Genomic DNA, 20,295 nt, shown 5'->3' with positions numbered 1-20,295 from the left:
ACAGTTATACTATAACATTATACTTTCTTAAAGAAGAAAACTTTTAATCACCAGAAACCTGGGGTATTTAAGCTTTAGCTTAAACGGGACTAATCAAATTAATATGAGCAAACTTGATTAAAGACAACCTAAGAATACTATAAAGTTTGGTGATCATCTATCAAATATTTCAGTAAGAAATGATGTTCGAAGGTTTTTTCTATTTTTATCTTTAGTGACCCCTAAAAGGGGCTAATAAAATTCATATAAGCAAACTTGATAAAAGACTACCCAAGAATGCTACAGACAAAGTTTGATGATCATCCATCAATTGGTTCTGAAGAAGATGTTTAAAGGTTTTTCTATTTTTAGCTTTAGAGGCCCCTGAAAGGGGCCAATCAAATTAATATGAGTAAACTTGATAAAAGATTACCCAAGAATGCTACAGAAAAAGTTTGGTGATCATCAATTAATTATTTCTGTAGGAGATGTTTAAACGTATTTCTATTTTTAATTTTAGCGCCCCCTAAAAGGGGCTAATCAAGTTAATATCAGCAAACTTAATAAAAAACTACCCAATAATGCTACAGACAAAGTTTGGTGATCATCCATCAATTAGTTCTGTAGCAATAGACGTTTAAATGTATACCTTCTTTTAATTTTAGCGGCCCCTAAAAGGGACCAATCAAATTGACATATGACCAAACTTGATAAAAGACTACCTAAGAATACTACAAAGTTTGGTGACCATCCATCAATTGGTTCTCTAGAAATAGACATTTAACAATATTTCTATTTTTAGCTATAGAGACCCCTAAAAGGGGCTAATCAAATTAATATGAGCTTACTTGATAAAAGACTACCCAAGAATGGTACAGACAAAGTTTGGTGATCTTCCATCAAAGAGTTCTGTACAAATAGACATTTAAAGGTATTTCTATTTTAAGCTTTTGCGGCCACTAAAAGGGGCCAATCAAAATAATATTAACAAACTTGATAAAAGACTACCTGAGAATGCTACAGACAAAGTTTGGTGATCATCCATCAATTAGTTCTGTAGGAGAAGATGTTTAAAGGTTTTTTCTATTTTTAGCCCTAGAGACTCACCCCTAAAAGGGGCAAATCAAAATAATATTAGCTAACTTGATAAAAGACTACCTAGGAATGCTACAGACAAAGTTTGGTGATCATCCATCAATTAGTTCTGTAGAAATAGAAATTTAAAGGTTTTTCTATTGTTAGCCCTTAAGAGACCCCTAAAAGGGGCCAATCAAATTAATATGAGCAAACTTGATTAAAGACTACCCAAGAATGCTACAGACAAAGTTTGGTGATCATCCAACCACTAGTTCTGTAGAAGAAGATGTTTAAAGGTTTTTCTATTTTTAGCTCTGCTGACCCCTAAAAGGGGCCAATTGAAATGACATGAGCAAATTCAAGTGTGGCTGTCACAAGGATGCTACAGACCAAATATGAAGTAAATCTGCTTAGTTGTTTCAGAGAAGAAGACGATTGTTGACGCATGACGACAGACGCCAGAGCATCCCCCTTTGATACTAATAGCTCACCCTGAGCCTTCGGCTCTGGTGAGCTAAAAATGAACACAGTCTTGAAACACAATACTACCTAAGATGCATGAATGAGATCACTGATATCTGGTACCAAATATTCTATATTTACATTATTTCTGTGTATTATTACCTACCCTGAGATATTATCTTCATAAAATCAACAGAAAAAACAGAGTTACTTTTTTGTAGGATATATTCCATGATTACAAAATTTAAGTGTATTACAAGAACCTTTCTTGAAATATTATGTAAACAAGCAATCATCATAGAATTGCAAGCAATCAAGAAGTCCCCTACCCGTTAGAACCCCAGCAACATTCTGAAGGGCCATTGGTCACTTAATTATGTCACTGAATGAATGAATGAATGACATGAATAAACTTAAATCTTTTGAGTTCTTAAATTGTCTGTATCTAAGTAATATGTGAAGTGTCCCTTATTATGTTTATAGAACAGATAATCAAAAGATCCAATTTTGTCAGGATGAATATGTATGACTGATGTTTCAACTTTTCAATATTTTAAGTAAATTTGTTATAAAAGTTCCAATGTCTTTAAAAGTGATCTCAAGAAACAGTTTTTAGAAACGGATAGACAGACCAACTGACTGAGACCCTGAGGATAAATCTTTAAACATCCCTGGTTGTTACCAGAATATAACATTTTTAATAGTAAAATTCTTGAACTAAGAGGAGATAACTCTTGAAATAAAGATGCTAGACTTATGAACATTTTCATACATGATGTGAGTGTAACAAAGAACAATTATCGCAAGATTAACCAATTATAAGGAACCCCAAATATGAGTTATATTTTTATATTACATAATGCATATTTTTGTACATTTTTGTATCTATATTTTACTTGTTTGTATTTTCAAATTTAAAACCTTAAAATAACATGTATTTTTTACAGTAATTACTTCTTCAAACTTTGGGATAGAAACCATCATTCTTAACACATTTTGCTTAAGCCTAGGAAGCACTTTAGGTCTTTTTAGCACTTTTCTTTGTTTAACAGATGGACTGTTTTTTATAGAGTAAATACAAACAAATACAGAATAATAGTTGAGTAAAATATCACAGCTTTATTTCCTTCTTAGTTTTTGACATTTATAACTTCAAAGTGTAAACCCATTTATAAATTAATTCTACTTTTCAAACAATTCCAAAACATACCTATAAAATAGACAGTCATAATTTCTTGGACTGTCAATAAAGGATATATTTTGACTTATACTGTCTATGTGTATTTCTACAGACTGTAAACAAAATAGCAATCCTTCCCCACAAACACGCAGTTCGTTAAAGATAGATCGTTAAAGATTAGTGGAGAATCCGGGTAATGTCAACACCTGAAACGCTATTATCTACAGACAACGGAAACGAAGGGACCTCAGAAGATCCATAAGAATCAAACTTGGCGCTGAGTGACCACGAAGATACCGTCTTGTCTGAAGAAAGCAATTCTGATCCAGTGTTGAATTTTACATTCTCGAGATCTACAGCCAAATAATAATCAGACAACTTAGATGTTGCTGACTGATTCATAAAAGCAGGATGGTATGACTTACATTACTATTCAACAGAAGGTCGCTGAGCATCTGCAGAAAATGAGCTGGCCAACGTCTAAACAAAATAGGCAACCACCTGCATCAATGATTTTAAATAAAGCTGGAAAAATGGATGCTCTTTCCAAGTATGTTAAAATATTAGGAGTTTGTTATAATGGAACTCAATGGAACTGTATTCACTTTGTAAACAGGTCTCGCCGCTGGCTTGCGGAACACCTAGTTAACACTTATATGATTTCAGAATATCTGAAAACTCACACAAAACAGGGAAAGAGAAGAAAGAGGCACAAACCATAATATTTCACTAGATCTGTTAACAAATAGATAGGATTATACTGATGAATGAAGTCACTCACAACTCTGGCGCCAAAACTATCTTTCTCAACTTTGATCTTTATTGTATATAAAATTTAAGTAGTGAATCCTACAACAAAATTCTTCTTTCTTTGTTGTCTAACTCTTCTCTTGGTTCACTACTAGAATTTTATCAGATTTCCCCTTACTTTCTGAGTTCAGTGATGGCTATATTCTGATGTGTGTACTAATGTGATTGTTTGATTTAAGTGAAGAAACAGAAACTGTGATACCTACAACAAACTCTTCTCTGTTGTCTCAATAGTGCTAACTCTTACTAGAATTTTTATCAGATTTCTCCTTCAGTGTCTCTATTCTGAGGTGTGTACTAATGTGCATAATGGTCATGTTTGGTCTGATTTATTTAAGTGAAAGAACAGAAAATGTGAAACGGCTTAATCATGGAATTCTCTTTAAGAAAGAAAACCCTGTGTTCATTGCAAGTGACTTTTGGTACCAAAGTTTTAAAATTGAATACCCATTAGATATTGCTATGCCATATATTTTCCCCTTTGCAAATGAAATACTGTTGTTATATACTATAAATGTAACTGTATTTTTGACAATCTTACTCTTATATACATTCTATAGAGTAAGGAAACTAAGCACGGCTTTATTAATTATACAACAGGTGCAACAAGTCAAAGGGCTGCCATCTACAGTTCCTAGTTTTATTTACAAACCAAAAACTGCAGCTCCACAGCTCAGTCAGTCTCTGTCCTTGGACTTAAAATGGGAACATTCAAATTTTGTTTTGCTTCTTCTAATACTTATTTTGATTGCTATCTACTTGTTTAAAAAGAATTGTAAAAGTAAAAACTCTACAGTGTGTCTAGAGATCTCAAACAATGATGACTGTGTTCTACTTGACATTATTCGGTTGCCCAGGTGCCCATCTAGTTACCATATTAATGTCCCTGCTTCAGTATCTGATTTTAACATGAAAAGCATTGTCTGTCATGCAAGTTAACTGTATGTTGGCCTGGCTTCTCTATAGTGGACAAACAGTCTGAAACAATTCTTTATGTTTCTTCAGCAATTCCTCTTAGTATGACCTTAGCAAACAAACTACAAAATATTTTTACAAAACCATTCTATGTTTACTTTTACCAAAAACACAACCTACTCATACCAATTAGACATCAGTAGGTACCACCAGGACAGTTATTATTTAGCGTTGACTCTCACTGTTGTATATTGATGTATATTCTTTTTATTTTTGTAAACTCATATATTTGTAATATGACTTTCACTTTTTATTCTTTGTATTTAATTTAAAAAGCATTATGTTTAAATACTTTTGCCTAAAAAACTTTCATACCTTACTTCGTTCAAACTTTGGGGTCAAAGTTCTCGAAGCCGAGGGGAATTATAAGGAACCCCAAATATGAGTTATATTTTTATATTACATAATGCATATTTTTGTACATTTTTGTATCTATATTTTACTTGTTTGTATTTTCAAATTTAAAACCTTAAAATAAACATGTATTTTTACAGTAATTACTTCTTCAAACTTTGGGATAGAAACCATCATTCTTAACACATTTTGCTTAAGCCTAGGAAGCACTTTAGGTCTTTTTAGCACTTTTCTTTGTTTAACAGATGGACTGTTTTTTATAGAGTAAATACAAACAAATACAGAATAATAGTTGAGTAAAATATCACAGCTTTATTTCCTTCTTAGTTTTTGACATTTATAACTTCAAAGTGAAAACCCATTTATAAATTAATTCTACTTTTCAAACAATTCCAAAACATACCTATAAAATAGACAGTTTAAGGTTAGACAGTCATAATTTCTTGGACTGTCAATAAAGGATATATTTTGACTTATACTGTCTATGTGTATTTCTACAGGTATGTTAAACTTTATTTTATATTTTTACTCATGTTAAACTTTATTTTATATTTTAACTCTTTTTCTAAAATCAATAGGAAATGAAATTTTGTAAACTTACTTTAGTCTCTGACTTGTTTAAATGTAACTTTATGTTTTACTTACAACATATTTTTCATAGGTTGACTTATATTTTTGGAACACATGAATACATTGAACATTGATTTTTGTAATGTAAATTAAGTATTTTATTATATACATTTTGTTGACATGTACCTGTTACCTATTTTAATTATCAAAATGTTCTCATAATGCTAAGTGAGTAATTATTTCCCCAACTTAATTTTAATAAATAATTGTTATCATATTGAAATAAATTGTCTATGAATTTTATATATTGATACACATGTATTGAGAATTCTTAATTAAGAACATGTCTTATTATACATTGTATTTGTAAAGATAATTTCTTGGACTGTCAATAAAGGATATATTTTGACTTATACTGTCTATGTGTATTTCTACAGACTGTAAACAAAATAGCAATCCTTCCCCACAAACACGCAGTTCGTTAAAGATAGATCGTTAAAGATTAGTGGAGAATCCGGGTAATGTCAACACCTGAAACGCTATTATCTACAGACAACGGAAACGAAGGGACCTCAGAAGATCCATAAGAATCAAACTTGGCGCTGAGTGACCACGAAGATACCGTCTTGTCTGAGAAAGCAATTCTGATCCAGTGTTGAATTTTACATTCTCGAGATCTACAGCCAAATAATAATCAGACAACTTAGATGTTGCTGACTGATTCATAAAAGCAGGATGGTATGACTTACATTACTATTCAACAGAAGGTCGCTGAGCATCTGCAGAAAATGAGCTGGCCAACGTCTAAACAAAATAGGCAACCACCTGCATCACTCATTTTAACTGAGGCTGAAAAAATGGAAGCTCTTTCTGATAAAGTAAAAATAATAGGGGCTAGTTATGATGGGACTCAATGGTACCGCATTCACTTCATAAACGGGTCTCGCCGCTGGCTTGCGGAACACCTAGTAAACAATAATGTGATTTCAGAATATCTGAAAACTCACACAAAACAGGGAAAGAGAAGAAAAAGACACAAACCAAAATATTTCACTAGATCTGTTAACTAATAGATAGGATTATACTGATGAATGAAGTCACTCACAACTCATGCGCAATAAACTATCTTTCCAAACTTTGATCTTAATTGTATATAAGATTTAAGTAGTGAATCCTACAACAAAATTCTTCTTTCTTTGTTGTCTACCTCTTCTCTTGGTTCACTACTAGAATTTTATCAAATTTCTCCTTACTTTCTGGGTTCAGTGATGGCTCTATTCTGATGTGTGTACTAATGTGATGGATTGATTTAAGAGAAGGAACAGAAACTGTAATATCTACAACAAAACTCTTCTCTGTTGTCTCAATAGTGCTAAATTTCTCCTTCAGTGTCTCTATTCTGAGGTGTTTACTTAGTGCATAATGGTCATGTTCGATCTGATTTATTTACGTGAAAGAACAGAAACGGTGAAACGGCTTAATCACGGAATTCTCTTTAAGAAAGAAAACCCTGTGTTCATTGCAAGTGACTTTTGGTACCAAAGTTTTGAGGTTGAATACCCATTAGATATTGCTATGCCATATATTATTCCATTTGCAAATGAAGAATTGTTGTTATTTACTATAAATGTAACTGTATTTTTGACAATCTTACTCTTATATACATTCCATAGAGTAAGGAAACTAAGCACGGCTTTATTAATTATACAACAGGTGCAACAAGTCAAAGGGCTGCCATCTACACTTCCTAGTTTTATTTACAAACCAAAAACTGCAGCTCCACAGCTCAGTCAGTCTCTGTCCTTGGACTTAAAATGGGAACATTCAAATTTTGTTTTGCTTCTTCTCATACTTATTTTGATTGCTATCTACTTGTTTAAAAAGAATTGTAAAAGTAAAAACTCTACAGTGTGTCTAGAGATCTCAAACAATGATGACTGTGTTCTACTTGACATTATTCGGTTGCCCAGGTGCCCATCTAGTTACCATATCAATGTCCCTGCTTCAGTATCTGATTTTAACATTGAAAAGCATTGTCTGTCATGCAAGTTAACTGTATGTTGGCCTGGCTTCTCTATAGTGGACAAACAGTCTGAAACAATTCTTTATGTTTCTTCAGCAATTCCTCTTAGTATGACCTTAGCAAACAAACTACAAAATATTTTTACAAAACCATTCTATGTTTACTTTTACCAAAAACACAACCTACTCATACCAATTAGACATCAGTAGGTACCACCAGGACAGTTATTATTTAGCGTTGACTCTCACTGTTGTATATTGATGTATATTCTTTTTATTTTTGTAAACTCATATATTTGTAATATGACTTTCACTTTTTATTCTTTGTATTTAATTTAAAAAGCATTATGTTTAAATACTTTTGCCTAAAAAACTTTCATACCTTACTTCGTTCAAACTTTGGGGTCAAAGTTCTCGAAGCCGAGGGGAATTATAAGGAACCCCAAATATGAGTTATATTTTTATATTACATAATGCATATTTTTGTACATTTTTGTATCTATATTTTACTTGTTTGTATTTTCAAATTTAAAACCTTAAAATAACATGTATTTTTACAGTAATTACTTCTTCAAACTTTGGGATAGAAACCATCATTCTTAACACATTTTGCTTAAGCCTAGGAAGCACTTTAGGTCTTTTTAGCACTTTTCTTTGTTTAACAGATGGACTGTTTTTTATAGAGTAAATACAAACAAATACAGAATAATAGTTGAGTAAAATATCACAGCTTTGTTTCCTTCTTAGTTTTTGACATTTATAACTTCAAAGTGAAAACCCATTAATAAATTAATTCTACTTTTCAAACAATTCCAAAACATACCTATAAAATAGACAGTTTAAGGTTAGACAGTCATAATTTCTTGGACTGTCAATAAAGGATATATTTTGACTTATACTGTCTATGTGTATTTCTACAGGTATGTTAAACTTTATTTTATATTTTAACTCATGTTAAACTTTATTTTATATTTTAACTCTTTTTCTAAAATCAATAGGAAATGAAATTTTGTAAACTTACTTTAGTCTCTGACTTGTTTAAATGTTACTTTATGTTTTACTTACAACATATTTTTCATAGTTTGACTTATATTTTTGGAACACATGAATACATTGAACATTGATTTTTGTAATGTTAATTAAGTATTTTATTATATACATTTTGTTGACATGGTACCTGTTACCTATTTTAATTATCAAAATGTTCTCATAATGCTAAGTGAGTAATTATTTCCCCAACTTAATTTTAATAAATAATTGTTATCATATTGAAATAAATTGTCTATGAATTTTATATATTGATACACATGTATTGAGAATTCTTAATTAAGAACATGTCTTATTATACATTGTATTTGTAAAGATAATTTCTTGGACTGTCAATAAAGGATATATTTTGACTTATACTGTCTATGTGTATTTCTACAGACTGTAAACAAAATAGCAATCCTTCCCCACAAACACGCAGTTCGTTAAAGATAGATCGTTAAAGATTAGTGGAGAATCCGGGTAATGTCAACACCTGAAACGCTATTATCTACAGACAACGGAAACGAAGGGACCTCAGAAGATCCATAAGAATCAAACTTGGCGCTGAGTGACCACGAAGATACCGTCTTGTCTGAAGAAAGCAATTCTGATCCAGTGTTGAATTTTACATTCTCGAGATCTACAGCCAAATAATAATCAGACAACTTAGATGTTGCTGACTGATTCATAAAAGCAGGATGGTATGACTTACATTACTATTCAACAGAAGGTCGCTGAGCATCTGCAGAAAATGAGCTGGCCAACGTCTAAACAAAATAGGCAACCACCTGCATCAATGATTTTAAATAAAGCTGGAAAAATGGATGCTCTTTCCAAGTATGTTAAAATATTAGGAGTTTGTTATAATGGAACTCAATGGAACTGTATTCACTTTGTAAACAGGTCTCGCCGCTGGCTTGCGGAACACCTAGTTAACACTTATATGATTTCAGAATATCTGAAAACTCACACAAAACAGGGAAAGAGAAGAAAGAGGCACAAACCAAAATATTTCACTAGATCTGTTAACAAATAGATAGGATTATACTGATGAATGAAGTCACTCACAACTCATGCGCAATAAACTATCTTTCCAAACTTTGATCTTAATTGTATATAAAATTTAAGTAGTGAATCCTACAACAAAATTCTTCTTTCTTTGTTGTCTACCTCTTCTCTTGGTTCACTACTAGAATTTTATCAGATTTCCCCTTACTTTCTGAGTTCAGTGATGGCTATATTCTGATGTGTGTACTAATGTGATTGTTTGATTTAAGTGAAGAAACAGAAACTGTGATACCTACAACAAACTCTTCTCTGTTGTCTCAATAGTGCTAACTCTTACTAGAATTTTTATCAGATTTCTCCGTCAGTGTCTCTATTCTGAGGTGTGTACTAATGTGCATAATGGTCATGTTTGGTCTGATTTATTTAAGTGAAAGAACAGAAAATGTGAAACGGCTTAATCATGGAATTCTCTTTAAGAAAGAAAACCCTGTGTTCATTGCAAGTGACTTTTGGTACCAAAGTTTTAAAATTGAATACCCATTAGATATTGCTATGCCATATATTTTCCCCTTTGCAAATGAAATACTGTTGTTATATACTATAAATGTAACTGTATTTTTGACAATCTTACTCTTATATACATTCTATAGAGTAAGGAAACTAAGCACGGCTTTATTTAAATTATACAACAGGTGCAACAAGTCAAAGGGCTGCCATCTACAGTTCCTAGTTTTATTTACAAACCAAAAACTGCAGCTCCACAGCTCAGTCAGTCTCTGTCCTTGGACTTAAAATGGGAACATTCAAATTTTGTTTTGCTTCTTCTAATACTTATTTTGATTGCTATCTACTTGTTTAAAAAGAATTGTAAAAGTAAAAACTCTACAGTGTGTCTAGAGATCTCAAACAATGATGACTGTGTTCTACTTGACATTATTCGGTTGCCCAGGTGCCCATCTAGTTACCATATTAATGTCCCTGCTTCAGTATCTGATTTTAACATGAAAAGCATTGTCTGTCATGCAAGTTAACTGTATGTTGGCCTGGCTTCTCTATAGTGGACAAACAGTCTGAAACAATTCTTTATGTTTCTTCAGCAATTCCTCTTAGTATGACCTTAGCAAACAAACTACAAAATATTTTTACAAAACCATTCTATGTTTACTTTTACCAAAAACACAACCTACTCATACCAATTAGACATCAGTAGGTACCACCAGGACAGTTATTATTTAGCGTTGACTCTCACTGTTGTATATTGATGTATATTCTTTTTATTTTTGTAAACTCATATATTTGTAATATGACTTTCACTTTTTATTCTTTGTATTTAATTTAAAAAGCATTATGATTAAATACTTTTGCCTAAAAAACGTTCATACCTTACTTCGTTCAAACTTTGGGGTAAAAGTTCTCGAAGCCGAGGGGAATTATAAGGAACCCCAAATATGAGTTATATTTTTATATTACATAATGCATATTTTTGTACATTTTTGTATCTATATTTTACTTGTTTGTATTTTCAAATTTAAAACCTTAAAATAACATGTATTTTTACAGTAATTACTTCTTCAAACTTTGGGATAGAAACCATCATTCTTAACACATTTTGCTTAAGCCTAGGAAGCACTTTAGGTCTTTTTAGCACTTTTCTTTGTTTAACAGATGGACTGTTTTTTATAGAGTAAATACAAACAAATACAGAATAATAGTTGAGTAAAATATCACAGCTTTATTTCCTTCTTAGTTTTTGACATTTATAACTTCAAAGTGAAAACCCATTTATAAATTAATTCTACTTTTCAAACAATTCCAAAACATACCTATAAAATAGACAGTTTAAGGTTAGACAGTCATAATTTCTTGGACTGTCAATAAAGGATATATTTTGACTTATACTGTCTATGTGTATTTCTACAGGTATGTTAAACTTTATTTTATATTTTTACTCATGTTAAACTTTATTTTATATTTTAACTCTTTTTCTAAAATCAATAGGAAATGAAATTTTGTAAACTTACTTTAGTCTCTGACTTGTTTAAATGTAACTTTATGTTTTACTTACAACATATTTTTCATAGGTTGACTTATATTTTTGGAACACATGAATACATTGAACATTGATTTTTGTAATGTAAATTAAGTATTTTATTATATACATTTTGTTGACATGGTACCTGTTACCTATTTTAATTATCAAAATGTTCTCATAATGCTAAGTGAGTAATTATTTCCCCAACTTAATTTTAATAAATAATTGTTATCATATTGAAATGAATTGTCTATGAATTTTATATATTGATACACATGTATTGAGAATTCTTAATTAAGAACATGTCTTATTATACATTGTATTTGTAAAGATAATTTCTTGGACTGTCAATAAAGGATATATTTTGACTTATACTGTCTATGTGTATTTCTACAGACTGTAAACAAAATAGCAATCCTTCCCCACAAACACGCAGTTCGTTAAAGATAGATCGTTAAACATCTAAGAAGACACCATTTATAGTCACAAACAAGGTTGTATTTGAGAAAAATGCTATGCCACCGCATTAATACAACACTAAATAGTAGTGTTACTAAGGAACATATTTTTTTTGTTTCTATACAATTTAAGATTGTCATAATGCATAGATCCATGACCTATCTATTTCTTATTATCAGATTAGTGGTGAAATCTATTGTTAATCCAATTAAAGATCAGAGTAGGAATATATCAATGCACTTGAGTCTAGTGAATTTTGTGGTAAATGTAATATTTCACACAACCTAAATTTCATGACTACATCAATGACAACACATTAAGACACTTTGTCAAAATCTAGGTCAGCTGATATCAAAATCTGGAAAGAAAGTGATCACTCGGAAGCATTAATCACAACAATAGTACATAAGAATTGCAGACTCGGTTTGATTGAGTCTGTACATGAGGGATACTGAATAAGTGCAACAAAGTTCACTTTACATCTTAATCTGTGCACATGGTTCAAATTTCATAGCTGTACATCAAAGGACAAGAAAGTAGGGCACATCATCAACATCTAGGTCACCTGATATCAAAGTTGAATTTTACAACTAAAACTGTGCACATGGTCAACATTTCATTGCTCTACATCAAAGGACAAGAAAGTAGGTCACTGTCCCCTTGGGCAAGGCAAAATTTTGACCCAAGGGTTTAATTCAAAACAATCTTGATACAGGTCCACCAAACAACATTTCAAGTCAAATATCTAAGCTGTAGCTTTCTCCCATTCAGAAAACATTTGTTTTAATTTCTATTTTTACTATGTGTACATAATGAGAATCACTGTCCCTAGGCAGGGCCAATTTTGACACCAGGGTAAAAATTTGAACAACTTTGGTAGAGGACCTATAGATGATATTATATAGCAAACATCAAAGCTCGATGCCTTTTACCTTCAGACAAAAATATTTTTTAATTATTTTTACTAAATGTACATAATGAAAATCAATGACCCCCAAGGCAGAACCAATTTTGACCCCAGGGCTATGATTTGAACAATCTTGGAAGAGGTTTACTTCGCAAAGTCTCATGCCATATATTTAACTTCTAGCCTTTGCCAATTCAGAGAAGAAGATTTTTCAAGTTTTTACATTATAAGGAAAACTATCGCCTCTGGGGCAGGGCAATTTTAACACTAGGGGCATAATAAAAACAACTTTAGTAGAGGACCCATAGATGATATTATATACCAAATATCAAAGCTCTAAGCCTTGTACCTTCAGACCAGAAGATTTTTTACCTTTTTACTATTTGTACATAGTGAAAATCAATGGCCCCTAGGGTAGGGCCAATTTTGACCCCAGGGCTATAATTTGTACAATCTTGCTAGAGGTTTACTACACAATGTTTCATGCAAAATATCTTTACTCTAGCCTGTGTAAATTTAGAGAAGATGATTTTTTAAGTTTTTACTATATATGACAAATAAGGAAAACATATGGCCCCCGGGGCGGGCAGATTTTGACACTAGAGGCAAATTTTGAACAATTTTGGTAAAGTACCTATATATGATATCATTTAACAAATATTAAAGCTCTAAGCTTTGTACCTTCAGACAATAAGATTTTTTGATTTTTTACTATATGTATATATTGAAAATCAATGACCCCCAGGGCAGGGCAATTTTGACCTGAACAACCTTGGTAGAGGTACACTACACAATGTTTCATGCAAAATATCTAACCTCTAGCATTTATCATTTGCTATAATTTTTTTTTAAAGTTTTTACTTTAAGTTTTTACTAAATACATATAAGGAAAACCAATGACCCCGGGGGCGGGGCCAATTTTGACCCCAGGGCTATAATTTGTACAATCTGGGTAGAGGTCTACCAGACAATGCCTTATGCAAAATATCTAAGCTCTAGGCCTTATGGGTCTTTACAAGAAGGTATTTAAAATTTTTAATATATGTACATATAGTGAAAATCAATGACCCCGGGGAGGGGCCGATTTTGACCCCAGGGCTAAAAATTGAATAATCTTGGTAAGGGTCTACCAGGCAATGTCTTATGCAAAGTATCTAAGCACTAAGCCTTTTGGGTCTTTACAAGAAGGTATTTCAAGTTTTTACTATATGTACATATAGTTAAAATCAATGACCCCTGGGGCCAGGCCGATTTTGACCCCAGGGCTATAATTTGAACAATCTTGGTAAGGGTCTACCAGACAATGTCTTATGCAAAATATCTAAGCTCTAGGCCTTTTGGGTCTTTACATGAAGGTATTTTAAATTTTTACTATATGTACATATAGTGAAAAGCAATGACCCCCGGGGTGGGGCCGATTATGACCCCAGGGCTATAATTTGAACAATCTTTGTAGAGGTCTACCAAATGCCTTATGCAAAATATCTAAGCTCTAGGCCTTTTGGGTCCTTACAAGAAAATTTTTTAAATTTATGTTTATAATTCCTTTTGGTTGCCATGGCAACCAGATTTCTGCATGGAATGAAATTCTTTGAACAACTTTGGAAGCCCTTGACCCAAGGATCAATCCTGGTAAGTTTGGTTGAAATTGGACTTGTGGTTTTTAACAAGAAGTTCACTATATAATCTATATTACAGACAAACACACACAAACAGGTGAATCGCTATATGCCACTGCATCGCAGATGCTGCGGTGGCATAAAAAGAAATGTGAAAAAAATAAACAAGAGGGCCATGATGGCTCTGAAGTCGCTCACCTGTATATAGGCCCCCAGAGCGGGGCCAGTTTTAACCCCAGGGCTTTTATTTGAACAAACTTGGTAGACACCCATTAGAAGATATTCCGCGCTAAACATCTAAGGTCTAGCTCGTTGAGTTTTTAAAAAAAAGTTTTTTTAAGTTTTAACTACACATAGAGTTAAAAGCAATGACACCCCTAGGGAGGGGCCAGTTTTGACCCCAGGGCTTTTATTTGAACAAACTTTGAAGACACTAACTGGAAGATGTTTCATGCTAAATATCTTAACTCTAGCTATTTGGGTTTTTTCAAAGAAGATTTTATAAGTTTTTGCTTTACACATAAATAAAATCATTGACCCCCGGGGCAGGGCCAATTTTGAACCAAGGGCTTTTATTTGAAAAAACTTTGTAGACACTCACTAGAAGATGTTTCAAGCTAAATATCTTAACTCTAGCTATTTGGTTTTTTCAAAGAATTTTTAATTTAAAGTTTTTACTATATGCATATAGGGAAAATCAATGACCACCGGGGCAGGGCCAATTTTGACCCTAGGGCTTTTATTTGAACAAACTTGATAGACACTCATTAGAAGATGTTTCATGCTAAATATCTTAGCTCTAGCTCTTTGGGTTCTTTAAAAGAAGATTTTATAAGTTTTTACTATATGCATATAGGGAAAATCAATGACCCCCTGGGCGGGGCCAATTTTGACCCTAGGGCTTTTATTTGAACAAACTTGGTAGACACCCATTAGAACATGTTTCATGCTAAATACCTTAGCTTTAGCTTTTGGGTTCTTTAAAGGAAGATTTTATAAGTTTTTACTATAATATTATGCAGATAGGAAAAACCAATGACCCCTTGGGGCAGGGCCAATTTTGACCCAAGGGCATTTATTTGAACAAACTTGGTAGACACCCATTAGAACATGTTTCATACTAAATATCTTAGCTCTAGCTCTTTGGGTTCTTTAAAAGAAGATTTTTTAAGTTTTTACTATATGCATATAGGGAAAATCAATGACCCCCATGGCAGGGCCAATTTTGACCCCAGGGCTTTTATTTGAACAAACTTGATAGACACTCACTAGAAGATGTTTCATGCCAAATATCTAAGCTCTACCTCTTTGGGTTTTTTAAAAGCAGATATTTTAAGTTTTTTCTATCGGTTGCCATGGCAACCAGAGTTCTGCATGGAATTAAATTCTTTGAACATTTTTTAAAGGTTACTTAACCACCAAAGGAACATTCCTGTGAAGTTTGGATGAAATTGGCTCAGCGGTTTATGAGGAGATGTCATTTAAAGAAAAAGTTTACGGACGGACGGCGGACGGACGGACGCCGGACGAAAAGCGATCACAAAAGCTCACCCTGTCACTTTGTGACAGGTGAGATAATAAACAAGAGCACCGCTACGGGAAGCATTATAATGCCCAAAAGTGAATTTTTTTAGTAAGGATGAAGCATTTGTAAGACATTACATTAATTTAATAAAGTATCACCTCCTTCAAATAGCAATCCTCCGATAAAGTTTGAATATTGTTGGCCAAATGGAACTTGAAGTTACACTCTGGAAACTGTTTTCAGTTTTGAGGTAATAGCGATTTTGAACTTTGACCTTGTGACCCCAAAATCAATAGGGGTCTTCTACCCAATATGGACAATCATCCTATGAAGTTTGAACACTATGGACCTTATAGAAATTAAGTTATGTTCTGGAAACTGTTTTCAGTTTTAAAATAATAGTGACCTTGACCTTTGACCTTGTGACCCAAAATCAATAGGGGTCTTCTACCCAATATGGACAATCATCCTATGAAATTTTAATATTGGGGGGGGGGGGGGGGGGGTGGGGGGGGCCAAATAGACCTTAAGTTATGCCCTGGAAACTGTTTTCAGTTTTAAGGTAAAATTGACCTTGACCTTTTACCTTGTGACCCCAAAATCAATAGGGGTCTTCTACCCAAAATGGACAATCATCCTATGAAGTTTGAACACTGTGGGTTAAACAGAACTTAAGTTATGCTCCGGAAACTGTTTTCAGTTTTAAGGTGATAGTGACCTTCACCTTTGACCGTGTAACTTAAAAAAAGACACACAAGTAAAAACGGATTGAATAGGATCAAAGAGAAGTTACATTGTAAATGAATATTGTGTAACAATTTCACAAGCCAACACAATCCTTAATTTCAATGATGTCATATATACAGTGATACAATGATTAATTTACTGTAACCCATTGTTCTTCAAGTCACACAAGTACCTCTGGGTTTTTACAGATAGACAGACAGAGAGACGGACAGACGCCAGGGGGTATAACATAATATGCTCGAAATTCTTTCGGGCAAATAAAAATATACCATTTATAGTAACAAAGAAGAAAATTCAAAGGAACAAGAACTGTTGGAGGACAGTAACGCTCGACTATTCGAAAAGTTGTCACAAGGTTGTTTCATAATAATAATAATCCTTACCTACATGAATACATAAAATTGTCCGAAAAAGTACAAAGGCTTGCTATTAAAATGTTTTATCGAATAAATCACTGCTTTATTATTATGAATGGCACAAACCCTTCAGTAGTTATGGAGATTATACCCAGCTTACAAGCAACACCTTTACCAAGAATTTCTAACCGAAAAAAGGGCATAATTATGCAAAAAAGCAAATCAGCGTTATGGGACTTGTGCCAATCATGTAAGATAATCACATAGAACAAGTGTGTGAAGTTTCAATCCATTCCCTTCATTAGTTTAGGAGGTACCAGCTTACATGCAAATACTTAACCACAGGGAAGTCGACACCTGCATTAGCTTGATTATTCTGCGAATTGTCGAGCTAACAATCAAGGAAATTTCAAGTTAAAATGAAAATAATCATGGAAACCTATGTTTTATATATCTAATCACATGTGAAGTAGGTCTTGATAATGAATGTCTTTTTTTAAATTTTAAGTAAATCCATGGAGAAATAAGAAAGTTAAAGAATGAATCAGAAAAATTCAAAGTTTCAGGAGAAAATTCCGGAAATATGGACGCTAAATTTATAACCCATGTCATATTATTATGATGTGGGAGTTGGAAGGAAATGCTATAAGAAATGAAGAAGTTTGAGTAAAATATAATTATTTCTAGAAAAAATTAAAGGTTTGCAAGCTCTGTGGTATTTTCTGATCATTGCAATCTAAATCGTACTGTATATCTATCTGTATGTATTGTCCTGTATAAGTTTAATTTATATACTAAAATTCATCTTGCAGGGCACTGAGATGCAGCGACTGTGTTAAAGTAGATGTTTTACTACAACAGTTGCATGACTAGAGTTGCATCAAAAATCATTTATGCTCATTTTTTAAGACACTTTATCCTTGCATATCGTGGCTACTTCCTTAAAAAATTCAACTGAAAAAATTAGAAAAAAAAGAGTCCTCGACTGGGATTTGAACCAAAGACCTCTCACACCTACCCCTGCACCACGGGGAAGTTATATAAAGAAAGCCTGAATAAAATAAAATAATATTGAATTTAGAATTTCCATTTAGTGGAATCCTTAATAGGTATTTTGATGATAAACCTAATCACCTGCGATCATAATACAAAAATCTAAGTTCAAGAGGGGCCTTATTCTGGAAATAGTCAAGCTAGAGTATTGAACCTTCTCCCAATGACATGAGTAAAAATAAGACACATATATATGAAATTTATAGTAGATACATTATGAAATAAAGAAGTTATAAAAATCATCTTTTTTTTCATGAAAATTCTAAGTTCAAGGGGGTAATTCTGAAATTTTTTGTGCTAGAGTTGTAAACCTTGTCACATATGATGACGTTGATGATCAGAAACATATATTTTTAGTTTCATAGAAATGTTTTCACTACTTTTTTAGAAATGACAAATATTGTTATATTTGCCAAATTAAGGCATATTTGTTGCCATAGTAACCAAATTTTATGCAAAAAAAAAACAACAACAAATAATGGGACTTTTGCCAATCATTTTAGATAATCACAGAGAACAAGTGTGTGAAGTTTCAATCCATTCCCTTCAGTAGTGAATGGAGATACCAGCTTACACGCAAAAACTTAACTAACAATTTCCAAGTCGAAAAAGGGGCAAAATTATCCAAAAAAGCAAATCAGAGTTATGGGACTAGTGCCAATTATGTAAGATAATCACAAAGAACAAATGTGTGAAGTTTAAATTCATTCCCAGATTCTGCAGTTATGGAAATATAAGCTTGCCAAGAATTTCTAAATCGAAAAAGGGGCATAATTATGCAAAAAAGCAAATCAGAGTTAAGGGACTTATGCCAATCATCTAAGATTTTCACAGAGAACAAGTGTGTGAAGTTTCAATTCATTCCCTTCAGTAGTTATGGAGATATCAGCTTGCACGCAAAAACTTAACCAAGAATTTCTAAGACGAAAAAGGGGCATAATTATGCAAAAAAGCAATCAGAGTTATGGGACTTGTACCAATCATGTTAGAGAATCACAGAGACCAAGAGTGTGAAGTTTCAATCCATTCCCTTCAGTAGTTATGGAGATACCAGCTTACACACAAAAACGTAACCACAGGAACACCGACGCCCACAAATTAGTGACTGCATTAGCTTGATTATTCTGCGAATAGTCAAGCTAAAAAAACTCTGCCACTGCATTAATATAACAGAAGAAGATTTCTTGTTACTATACAATTGAACTTTGCATTAACGCAGTAGTGTCTAGTGAACTTGGGGGTCAAGGTCATATTTCAGCATGTCAAATCATTAGACACATGTGCATATGTGTCTAATGTTAAGATTCTAAGGCCATAGTGCAAAGGTTGTTTCAAAATTAAAATTTTTTTTATTGACAAACATTGACAAAGTGTATAACATAGCTGTATTTTACTTTGAAATGCAGGTACTTTAACTTTTTCTGAAATACCATATTTTCAAATAAGCAATACCAGTTTCTAAACACACAATCATTATTCCCTTTGGGCTGGAGCCCGTAGGGAATTGGTATGCGATTAATTTTTGAGATATGGAGGATCACGTGACCTGTACAAGGAGGAACATGTGATCTGTAAACCATACATGATTGGTAAATTGACCTTTTTGAAAACGTAACTAAATACTGTGCCGGTATGTTACAGATTTACCTCTAGGGAATTAGTCTGAATTACACCTAATTACTAACATAACACTTTTACATGATACTAGTATTTGTAATTTTCTATAATTTTTTTACTGTTTAAGGTGGGAAAACTTGCATGATGTGATTGAAAGTTATCAATGTTTCGTTAATATCTATCTCAAATTTTACAAACAATAAATTGTTAATGGTGAAAGTCTACAAAAATAAAACATTGGTAGTGGCATCTGCCATAATAAATTGAGATATTTTCTGCATAAACTTGTGTGTTTACTTTATTTTTTTGCACGGAATTATTTATATTACAATGGTATTTAATCATTTGCAAAAAAAATATTATTGCTTTATTTTCAACCTTCTCTGGTCTTTAAAGCTACATTAAATAAATATGTTAAAATATTTTTGCCGTCGGCCTAAAAACCAAGCATTCTACAGTTTCATTAACCTTTTAAACAGTATCGTTGTAAATCTCATCAAAAATTGTTCATAAA

The 20,295-nt window shown here is 32.6% G+C and overlaps 1 protein-coding gene across 3 annotated transcripts in view; it reads right to left on the bottom strand.

Annotated features, from left to right (window-relative positions):
* The window catches only part of LOC132728581 (uncharacterized), a 67,298-nt gene that overhangs the window by 25,597 nt on the left and 21,406 nt on the right, over positions 1 to 20,295 (bottom strand). The window lies entirely within an intron of this gene.

Source organism: Ruditapes philippinarum, unplaced genomic scaffold, assembly GCF_026571515.1.
Source record: "Ruditapes philippinarum isolate M1 unplaced genomic scaffold, ASM2657151v2 ctg3867_1_1_1_1, whole genome shotgun sequence".
Lineage (NCBI taxonomy): Eukaryota > Metazoa > Mollusca > Bivalvia > Venerida > Veneridae > Ruditapes > Ruditapes philippinarum.
This window is presented reverse-complemented; position numbering and strand designations above follow the sequence as displayed.